We start from the raw sequence: 12,304 nt of genomic DNA, 5'->3' as shown, positions 1-12,304 counted from the left end.
TCGAAATAAAGTGAACACTCTTCGTGAATATATCCACAATAACCCATATGACATCCACACCCCTCGCTATCCTCGGTAACTTCGTGATGAAGTCCATGGTGATCTCTTCCCACTTCCACATAGGAACGGGTAGTGGTTGAACCTTGCCATGAGGCCGCTGATGTTCGGCCTTGACCTTCCTGCAGGTCAAGCACCGCTCCACAAACCAGACAATCTCCCGCTTCATGCAGGGCCACCAATAGCTCAACCTCAGATCTCTATATATTTTTGTAGCTCCCGGATGTATAGAGAACTTGGAATTATGTGCCTCCTCCAATATCTTCTTTCTCGCTCCCCTAGTCACCGGTACCCACACCTGACCACTTTGTGTCAAGAGTCCCCGACCATCCCGTACAAATAAAGGAAAATGACCCCGAATCCGCTCTGTCTTCCAGTTCTCTTTCTTCAAACCCTCCACTTGAGCCTTATTGATCATATCTAACAGTGGAGAGACCACCTTCATCCTCAAACACATGTTCCCGATCGGAGAACCTGTTATCTTGCGGCTCAAAGCATCGGCCGCCACGTTGGCCTTCCCTAGATGGTATAAGATCTCGCAGTCATAATCTTTCAGTACATCCAACCACCTCCTCTGTCACATGTTGAGGTTCTGCTGATCCATTAAATACTTCAAACTCTTATGGTTAGTATAAATGGTGCACCGCACTCCATACAAATAATGTCTCCAGATTTGAAGGGCAAACACCACTGCCCCTAATTCCAGGTCATGAGTGGGATAGTTCGCCTCATGAGGCTTCAGCTTCCTCGAGGCGTACGCGATCACATGCCCCCTCTACATCAAAACAGTGCCTAACTGTCACACCCCAAAACCGAACTGCGAAAACGTTCTGGGGCGGAGGACGTCATGTATAGTATCACAACAATGCATAATAGTAAACAAGAAACAACATCATCCATTGCATTAATAATATAATTTAATACAAGTGTGTTATGTGTATAGTTTATAAGACACCAAAAATGAATAATCAAAATAAAGACGAGTCTTGAAAGCTCCGTCTTCTCTAAACCTGGTCATCGGTACCTGTCTACTGGTGACCTGGGAATACAATTTATTTTGAAAGAGTAGATTAGCATTAAAGTTGGTGAGTTCATAAGTATTTTAGTCTCATTGTTTGTATGAAAGTGTTTGAAAATGTGCGATGTAAATGTTTGTACGTGTTTGTAGTAAATGTTTGTATCTCCTAGAAAATCCTATATTTTCTACTAAAAAGTAGCCTTCTACCAAGGCCCGAATGTTTTGTATGTTGTTTGTTTATAAAAGTGTGTATCTTTCCCAAGTATGACTATCATTACCAAAATATAGTTTACATTATCGTTTATGTGAGAAGATCATAATGTGAATGCAATGGGAAAATAACGATGTATTGTAGTATTGTATATAAGTAACTACCAATATACTTGTTGAGAATAAAACCCTAATTGAGATTTGATGAACAAGATGCGCAGAATAAGAACAAACACAAATATGAAGATTACGTCGAATGATCACTCGATTTATTCAAATCATGAGGAATAAATTACACTTCCAGCATAGACTAAAGAATTTAACACTACATAAGAAACCTCATCTAGCGGCTATATTTTGCCTCACTCTTAACCCTAATTATGAATAATACATGACTATTTATAGGGAAAAGACAAGTCTTGGCCTTTTAACCTACACTTCATCAAGGGGCCCATTGTCATCATCCATGGAGTGCTTTGAAACCCTACAATCTCCCCCTCAAAGTATGGAATGGATGTCAATGCTTTAACTTCCAAAACAATCATCTAGCGAATAAAAAGATCTTGCAACGAGTAATAAATGAAGCAATCCACGAATCTTGATTCTTCAATAGTCTTCAAATACGGGCTCTAGGATATATAAATCAAGCACTGAAGTAATGTCTTTAAACTTCATTTTCGAATGTAATCCCAAAAAAATCATCATGAAAACCAAGTCCGCCATAAAAACCCATTTCAGAACAAAGAAACCGAATCACTTCTTGTCTTTGAAGAGCTCCCCCTCCAAGTCACAATGATCTTCAAATAAGCTAATGATATAAGCCATCAAAAAATATCATGTAACAACCCAAACTTTAAGATTCGTAATGCCACTTGATTGAGAAAATACTAGAAGTCGGAGATATAACAAGTCCTTAGCAGAGCTCGATAAAGAACTTCTGCTGTAAAGGATACTTCTCTGTAAAAGCTTTAGCAGAGCTCGATAAAGAACTTCCACTGTAAAAGCTACCTTCATAATTCTACCACAAGCTTTATCAAAAATCTTCAACTTTGAAAAGTCACAAATCCAATTTCAAATGGCCATACCAAATTCTCCCTCGATTTATAATCAAAAACATGATTATAAAGCCTTCAAATGGTCATGAGAATGATCTTGAATGGATAAAAAATCACTAAGCTCCCCCGCGAAAAAATGATATACACAATGAAGTATAAAATCCAAAAAAGTCATGAAAAATTTGACGTTATCACAAAAAACGACTTTCCGAACCGCCAAGACTTGATGAAATCTTTATTTTTCTGTTCACGGAAAAAATATGTGCGTTAAAGAATTCAAAACTGTTCACCGGCCCTCAAAGTTGTAAACTTTTCTGAATATTGGGCCAAAACTGTCACTTGCTGAAAGACAGGGGCTGGAATGATAATTCAGCATAAATATACCCCTTTATTTGAAACAAAATCTGGAAATGGACCATTACAACCAAGTCACGAAAAATTCAGGGACCAGAATGGTCAAATCTTTGAAGTTGAAGTGACCATAAGTGAAACATAAGCTTTCTTCCCCACTTTATCTGTGATTAAAAGAACAACTGGAACGAATCCAATCGTAGATGAAAACCAAAGTACCGATTCCAATCAATTCCATCGTTTCCTATCATAAAGACGCGAATCTGAGTCACTTTCGTTTCAAGCACAAGCAACCGAACCTCAGTTCGTTCCAGGTTCATTGAACCGAAACCATGTTCGGGCCGAGCACATGTTCGCTTTCGGTTCATCCTCCTTTTGTTCCATTACTTTTGTTCCAAGTGCTTTCGTTCCAAGAGCTACCAACCGAACTCAATTTCGTCGATTATACAACAAAGAGAAGCATAGTAAACTAACATTCACAGGTAAGAGTTCTTTCTTTCATTCCCAATGGAGTACATTCCGAATCCGATAATGTTCACAGGAGAGGCATTCGTTCCAAAGTTCTTAGTCAATTTTGACTTTTCATTTAGATCATTATGCATACCAATTGAGATTCGATTCGTTCGCAGGTAATGTCTTCAAACCAATTTGACTTTCAGTTTGACCATTGTTCATCCCGATTAATACCCGTTCGCATCAAATTTCCGAGTACGACAGAAACCATGATTGCAATACACACACTCATAACAACATCTTTGTACATCATCTTGATTGAGAGACCACTGATCCTGATTGCGAGATGAATTTGCGAGAACAGATGCTAAAAGTTACGTTACCATCTTTCCAAATCAAACTGACTTCGTATTTCAGTTCATAACAATCGCAATCTATAGTTTACTTTCGTTCACTTCTTAGCAGATGAGAGCACCATTCCCAAAAAAAATCACAGTATCAATTCAATCTCCATAATTTTCAATTTTGACTTTTCTTGTTTGACCATTCAAATCCAATTGCCGACAAACACCAAAGTTTAATTTCCACATAACCATTTCAGATCAAACATCAAATTCAGAATCATTATTAATTGTTCTTGACTGGTCTTCATTAGGAATCAACAAAACACCATTTAATGAGATTTCTTCAAAATAATCCTCACAATGTAATCGAGAAGAAGAACAGATGGAGCAAATCGATTCAAACAACATAATCAAATAACAAAATAGAAATCTATTCTAAGAATGGTATTGTTTATGGATATCGGACTCAAGAACAGAAGAATTTGAAGGAATGACAATTACAAATTCAAGATGAGTCAGTAAACGATTTTAAAGAACAAGATCCATGGTAAGGTCAAACCGTGAACAGTAGCGAAAATAATGGGCTCAATAACAAAAACAAATCGGTGGAATAAATATGGATCAAAACAATTGGGCCAAACGATCAAAACAATAAAATCGATATTGGATCAAAGAATTGATCAAATTCAAACAAAATATACGAAACAGAGATATGAATCAGGTTGAAATAATACCGGATGAACGGCTGAAGAACACCATAAATTATCATGAACAGTAGCTTGAACAGAATTTTGATTCCAAGACGTTAAAACATCAACAATCTTCTATAAAATGTATAGAAAATCATCAAATCAAGAATAGATACTTCAAAAATCAATAGATCTTCAAAGACCCGCTCTGATACCACTTGTTGAGAATAAAACCCTAATTGAGATTTGATGAACAAGATGCGGAAAATAAGAACAAACACAAATATGAAGATTATGTCGAATGATCACTCGATTTATTTAAATCATGAGGAATAAATTACACTTTCAGCATAGACTAAATAATCTAACACTATATAAGAAACCTCATGTGGCGGTTACATTTTGCCTCACTCTTAACCCTAATTATGAATAATACATGACTATTTATAGGGAAAAGACAAGTCTTGGGCTTTTAACCTACACTTCATCAAGGGGCTCATTGTCATCATCCATGGAGTGCTTTGAAACCCTACAGTGTAGAAGATGGTGACATCATCATGAGTTGAGTATCATCTTAGGAGAATCTTGTTGATCCATTCACAAACACATTATCAAAAGAGAAACATGATGGTCAAGCTAGGACCATTGGCATGAGACTAGATAGTGATTTGATGTAATAGTTATTAGTTAGTTGTTAGTTTGAAACATTTTACAATATGAATTGTAACAGTTTTTGATGTTTATTTCGAAGAGTCTTAATAAAGAGTATTGGTTTGCTATCAAAATCTTGTTATTTCAAATATTGTATTTCACTTTTGCATATTTTAAACCAACTTCCAGAGTATTTAATTATGTTCAAAACTCCATAACCAGTCACATTCTTTGGAGTGAATGTTGGTATTAAATATTGTCATGAGTATTGGTTGATTGACCAAAGTGTTTTTAGGCATTTCAATTAAGTTTGCACTAATACTACATGAGTACTTGAAATACATATTAGAACAACTTGCACTTAGAGATTACTTCATGTATATAGTCATAAGTAACTCTAAGCGACAATATCTTTTATTCTTCAAACCTAGATATATATGGGATTTTGTTTGCAAAATCTGTTGTGCATTGGTGTGCTCCAATGTTATCTATAACTGGTAGTCATAAATGGTATTTCCATATATGATTAGATGAGCAGGAAAAAACTATGTAATCAAAGTTTATTTGTTCCTTCTCGTAACTAGAGAGCGATATCTATGGAGCCCTCGATGATTTGGTGCTTACATCTGAAGTGTTTGGCCGAGCCCTGACTAAATTGATGTGTTCAATTTAGTTTTCAGATGTAATGTTAGAATTCGTTAATTGGGAAAAAATGTTGAACAATGAGATTGACTCCTATCCATGACTCATGTTCATAGAGATATATAGAGCAAAGTAATAAATTGATCACTTGTCAAAGGGAGGAATTCTAATTAGAGTTTGTAAGTTGCATAGATGACTACTCTCTGTTAATTGTTAGTGAAATATTTGGTCGCAAAAAGTTGACGATTTGTACAAGTAGGGGACTATTGGAAATTGTGTCCAAGGTCATTAACTATTTTGGTAATATTTCTAATAATAGCAGAGTCCTTTTAGTTTGGCGTCATCACCCAGTAGCATAAGGAAATGGAGTTTATAATGTGTTAATTTATTAAGGAATTGATAACACAATTAGAAATTATTTTGGTAAATTAATTGAAGGATTTAATTAATTAAAAGGGATTGAATATTAACTAATCATAAGGATTAATTGGAACATTCTATAAGTCTTCGGAGACTCATATATGGACGGTTTTTGAATCCTTTTGATAGGAATATAGTTGGTTTGAATCACGTAAGGATAAATCGTAGAGTTTCTATCCATTTGGAATCCTAATAGCTACCTATAAATAGAATGCTAAGGTAAACCCTTGAGCCATTTTAATTCACTTCCTAAAAATCATCCACACTTTGTCTCTCTTACCCTCCAAATCCGAAAATCACAACCTTTCTCCTAGGGTTGGTCATTTTCGAATAAACCCTAATTGTGAGTTCTTTCTTTTGCTATTTGGTGTGTGGGTCTTATTCCATTAGATGGGTTCTCATTTGGATCCTTCATCTTGCAACAAAGTAGCATGCTGTCACACCCCAAAACCGAGAACGGCGGAAACGTTCTGGGGTGGATGACGTCATGTCAAGTATCACAATATATGCAACATAGTAATCAAAGTACAACAACCATTGCATTAATAGTAATAATTTTACATAGGTTACATTATACAATAACGTCAAAGTAAATACAGAACATAACATAGATGCAGCTTGGTTCAAGACTGACTTCGCAAAAGCTCCCGGGATGTACCTGTCTATCGATGACCTGAGAATACAAATTATTTTGAAAGCGAGTATCAGCATTTTTATAATGCTGGTGAATTCATAAGTATTTAATGACATTAGTATTTAATACACATTTTTATTCAAAATAACCTCATGAAAGATGGTAGTTTAGAATCTACAGAGTATTAGAATTCTTTCCAGAAAATCCTATATTTTCTAAATAAAAGTAGTCTTCTACCAAGACCCAATTGTTTTGTGTTTAAACCAAGGAGTATCTCTATTAAAAGCAGTCTTCTACCAAGACCCGACGGTTTTATGTTTAAGGAGTAATTTCCCCAAAAGTACTATCATTATCAAAATATAGTTTTTACTTTAAAGGAGTTGTGAGAAAAGTCACAAGCAAAAATAATAGGGAAAAATAATATTTTACCTCAGCAGAAACACTGCTGGCTAAAAGTAAATAAAACCTAGACTCCAGGCAGGACGCCTCGCAAAGCTTAAAGGTAAATAAATCATAGACTTCAGGCGGGACGCCTTGCAAAGTCTAAAAAGGTAAATAAACACATAGACTCCAGGAAAGTATTGAATGGACAATATGCCTGGCCCAGTCTAAAGGAGAATAATACATAGACTCCAGGAGGGTATCGAATAAACAATATGCCTGGATTAGTCTAAAAGAGAATAAAAGGGTGAATGTGAACTCGTATGTAACCATGCTGATTGTCGATCGAATCCTTGATGACCCTCCACATCACGCGTAGAGTTAGTAACATTATGTCACCCATGGGCCTTACCGGCTCAGACTGTAGCTAGCAGTCAGAATGTGGGAGTTTCTGTCCCGTATAGATCTATACACATGATGTCTGCTTTCCCTCCAAGAGACTCTGGTTACACGGCGATGGCACTATGAAGCGTCGTATCGGGAAATAGTGCGTCACATTCCATTTAAAGTATTATAATAATAGTATAGACACACGAATGAATTGACTCCTGAGTAATTCGTTGTACTAGAGAGGGAGAGAGAGAGAGATGGAGAGAGAGTGAGAGAGATAGAGAGAGTGAGAGAGAGATAGAGAGAGTGAGAGAGTAAATAGAATCTTCTAACTATTCCTATAATAGTTACTAGTGTTCTAGAAATATGAATAATGGGAGGATGCCTTTGTTACCCAAAGGAGATGAACTGGCTGAGAGATATTTTATGACCATACATGTATACATGATATATATCTAATATTTAAACGACCTTCGGACGGATAACCGATACCCTAGAGCCACTTCCAAACAAGGAAAAGGAGGTAGGGCGAGTTGGCCTTCCTAAGTCCTTTAAACATTACTTATATAACTATATATAAACGGGCATGCATTTTATAATATAAAAGCATAAAAGAAAATTTGGTAAAAACCTTTGGAAAACTTATGAATAAGAATTTATAACTTGATGTCCTTTTATAAAACGAGCTTTGAAAACCTTTGGAAAATCTTTAATAATCTAAAAGAGGATATTCATACATTAACGAGACTCGAAAACATGATTTGGAAACCTTTAGCTGGATAAAGTAGTTTAACATGCAAAAATCTATTTTTCTATACAGTTATTAATCACATGTGATTGATCTAATAACTGTATAGTTCAACTTGTATTCCCCCCCCCCCCCCCATAAAAGAAGTTAAAATCATTTAAAAGGTTAATTCAGGGGTATGAACTCACCTGACGTGGGCGATTCGTATGAACGGACGGTATAGGATGCTAAGTGTCAAGTAAGGACTTGAACACACACGTGAATCCTATTTAACATGTAGTGATACATTTAAGTATCCAATTAGTCATTTAATAACTAATTTAAGCAAGTAAGGATGTCCTAATACATGAAAACACTTTGCTGCAAGTGTTAGGAGTACCAAGGGTTGCATATGAAGAGTGTATGGACTCACATTGGAGTTTACTCTTCAAATGGTGGCCCTTAGGGGTGTTTAAGTTTTCTGGACCATAACCCCCATGAGTTTACGGCCGTAAACTCATGGAAGGGGGTGTCATTGGGTGCTCAAAGGTCCTAAACCACTCAAGGAATTATGCTAAACTCGAATCAAGGGCTAAGGAAGTGATTAGGGCTCAAAATGGACACTTTATGGAGTTTACGGTCCTTGGACCACTCCCTTGGGTGTTTACGGTCGTAAACCCATGTTTTTCCATTTCTCTTGTGTTTTGGTGGTTCTAGGTTAAGCATACAAGGTTCTAGTCACATATATTAGCCATATAAGGTGTTAAGGGCATCAAAACACCCTTTGGAAGGTGTTTACGGTTTTGGGAGGTCCCCAAACTGTAAAATCATGTTCTTGGGGGATTTTTGGTGTTTTCAAGTGCTAAACTTATCAAGGAAAGGATATGTGCTAGTTGTCAAGGCTTAGAAGGAACTAGGGCACACTTTGGCACCCATTTTAGGGTTTACGGTCCAAGAACACCGTGGACCGTAAACACCTTGTTCTTGGTGTTTCCTTGATACAATGAGGTATAACAAGCCTTAATATGCTCTAGGATAGAAGTACTTACGTTATGCGAAGTTTGGGACGAAAGCTTGAAGATCCTTGGGAGAGAATTCGGGTTTTCTCTAACTTGAAATGGGAGAAATGAAGGAAAATGGCTAAGTGCCATATATATAGTCTTTGGGGTTTACGATCCAAACTCCGAGTTTTCTCCCATAAACTCCAAATTTTTGGAGTTTCGCGACTTACGTTAAACATGGCAACTCTAAATTTATACTTCCTTATTTTTGGTTCGCTTGACGAATATTATTTAAAATATTCCAATGGGATTAAATCCGGACAAAAATGTTTTGAAATAAATTTGGCTAATTTTTGAAGTGCTTGAATGCGAAGTTTATATAAATAAAAATTTCGGGTTGTCACATAATCCCCCGTTAGAGGGAATTTCGTCCTGAAATTAGAGTTTAGGCAAGGAAGTAGGCATGAACAATCGAGTAAAGAGATGAGGGTACTTCCTATTCGGTTGGTCCTTGCGCTCCCAAGTGAACTACGGTCTTCGCTTGGCGTTCCAGCGAACCTTCACTAACGGGATGCGGATTCGTTTCATTCGCTTGGCCTCTTGGTCCATGATTTCTAAAGTTCTTCTACGAAGTTGGGGTTCTCAATGATTTCTATCTTGACGAGTGGGATTATATGGGTCACGTCGGATAAGCACTTTATCCACATTGGGGACATGAATAGATTAGGGTGGAATTTGTGGAATTCCAAAAGTAGTCGGGGTTTGACGGAAACTGGACCGATTCTAGCAAGGAATCTCGGATGGTCCTAAGCTCTTTGGAAAGGTAGATCTTTTCAGTACTTAGAACATAATGTACTTACATGGTTAGATCTTCACTCGACGTGATCGCCATTCTGAAGTTCCAAAAGTTCTCTCACACTGAGGGGGGGAGGAGGGGTGTATTCTCCAGTTTGGTCCTTAGAAAGCTTGGATCGTCTTCGGATTCGTACTTCTTAATGGTTGGCTTTCAGAGGTTTTCTGGATCATCGGATGTATTGGCTAGGTTCTGGTCTCTATTGGTTACGGGGCATCTATCTCGACCTAGTGCAAAATGGACCTGCACTTCTAAACCTTGAGGTGTTTCTAACGGAAATTCTCGAGGTCGGTGAGATAGGGGGGTTTTACCAGACGATGCTTAGAAAATTTTAAATTTTCGTTATCATCTTTCAGATGCTTTCACAGCACAATCCTTAACTGGAAAGAATTGTGCTCTTACTCACTTCGCTGATTCATGGATAGCAATCTCCGATCAGGGTTATCTTAGCCCTTAGAGATTTCATGGAGTACTGGACTACTTCAGGAGGTGGTTCTACCATTTCGTTTGAGATAGTATTCTTTGGAACACCTAATAGTCTCACACATCTCTAAGACATACCTCATTCTCTAAGGTGTCAGCTTTTTCTAGTTCGTGGGAAGCGTGCGTTCTTGTATAACCCATCGACTAACACCTAGACTGGTGTCTAGTCTACAATCTCTTCATGATCTGGGTTATAAGGCTTAACGCAACATACCATTTTACTTTATTCAAGTATTCTTGGTTGCGGAGGTTATCTTGTGGTTCTTAGCATTCTAGTATTCACTTCGATGAATGCGGTCAATTCGTCTATAGGGTGAAGGTGACTTTCCTCGCATGAGGAGGCGGTGAATTTCTAGGCACTACTCGTCTGTAACTGGATGGACGGAGTGCCTGAGTAGTGCGAGTATCCCTTGCAACTACTCTTCTGGTGTTTCAGAGTTTCCTCGATCTAGATTAAGTCTAGAGAGTATAGGGTTCCTTCTCTTGGGACTTCTAATTTTCCTCATCCACCCTTCTCAGAGTTTAGCCTATCACAATTTCCAGGTTTCCGGGATCTCTGCTGAGATGCTTAATTCGTGGGGTTAAGCATGAATGGATGGTCGTAGTCAATGTTTTTGACTCTTACGTCTTGAGTTATTTTTCTAACTGAGGGTGTTAGCTACTAGGTTGGCTTAACCGGGATGACAACAAATTTCGAATTTGTGGTCATTTTAGTAGCTCAACCCACAGTGGTTCTCTAGACTCCAATTCCTATTCTATGGGATAGGATGAAGGGTCTTATTACAAGGTTTGTGGTAGAGCTCTGTGACAACCGTCAATTTCCGGTCAAGTTAAAGTCAACTAAAGTCAACAAGTCAAACCGGTCGACTCAGTTAACACGTGGGTACTAGGGCTTACGTTAGGTAATTACTATACAACTTGCTATGCTAATGAGAAATCATCAATCGAAACGTTCGTACATCTAGATTCCCTTAACCTAAAACTGTGGTAAGTAACAAACCAAACTGATAAAACAACGTTGCATACTCATCGGGAGTGTGTAAGGCCCTTAAACATGGCTTAACGGGGTTTACGGACCTTGCGTTGTGAAGCCGGATACTCACAAATGTCACACAAGAAACCTCTCTCACTCATTTTCACTTTATCTTTCTTTATCTAGAATCTCTCCCAAATCTCTCTTTGTATGTGAAATCTCTCCCAAATCTCTCTTTGTATGAGAAATCTCTCCAAGAGTGTGAAATATCTCCCAAATCTCTCTTTGTATGAGAAATCTCTCCAAGAGTGTGAAATCTCTCCCAAATCTCTCTTTATATGAGAAATCTCTCCAAGAATGTGAAATCTCTCCCAAATCTCTCTTTGTATGAGAAATCTCTCCAAGTATGTCAAATCTCTCCCAAATCTCTCCAAGAATGTGAAATCTCTCCCAAATCTCTCTTTGTATGAGAAATCTCTCCCAAATCTCTCCAAGAATGTGAAATCTCTCCCAAATCTCTCTTTGTATGAGAAATCTCTCCCAAATCTCTCCAAGAATGTGAAATCTCTCCCAAATCTCTCTCAAAAGTTCCTTAAACTTTTTGTAGTCTTTCGGGCCATCCCGACCCTTAACCAGGTCAAAAACCGCATAAAACGGGGTAAAAACGGATAAAATAGACTTAAGGACCCGAAACTCCTCTTAAGGAGCCGAACCCTCTTAAGGAGCCGAACCCCTCTTAGGAACCGAACTTGTTAGAAGCAAAGGTTTCAGAAGCGAACTTGTCAGAAGTGAACTTGTCAGAAGCGAAGGTGTCAGAAGCGAACTTGTCAGAAGCGAAATGCACATCTCGGACCGAACCCTCTCAGGAACCGAAGGTCCCTTCGGACCGAACCTCGCATAGGCCGAACCATACCTTCGCCTTCGCCTCTTACCCCTTTCGCTCCTGTAGCACCTGGTTCCTGGTATGTAAAA

At 37.9% G+C, this 12,304-nt stretch overlaps 1 long non-coding RNA gene across 1 annotated transcript; it reads left to right on the top strand.

The window, feature by feature from the left end:
* The first annotated feature begins 2,879 nt into the window (after window positions 1-2,879).
* LOC122197097 (uncharacterized) lies at window positions 2,880-3,598 on the top strand. Its single transcript, XR_006189881.1, has 2 exons — window positions 2,880-3,173; window positions 3,321-3,598. It is a non-coding gene; the product is annotated as an uncharacterized LOC122197097 (long non-coding RNA).
* Window positions 3,599-12,304: the final 8,706 nt, after the last annotated feature.

The sequence above is a fragment of the Lactuca sativa genome, chromosome 3, assembly GCF_002870075.4.
Source record: "Lactuca sativa cultivar Salinas chromosome 3, Lsat_Salinas_v11, whole genome shotgun sequence".
In the NCBI taxonomy this organism is placed as follows: Eukaryota; Viridiplantae; Streptophyta; class Magnoliopsida; order Asterales; family Asteraceae; genus Lactuca; species Lactuca sativa.
The sequence above is the reverse complement of the archived record's forward strand: the minus strand, read 5'-3'. Positions and strand labels throughout refer to the sequence as shown.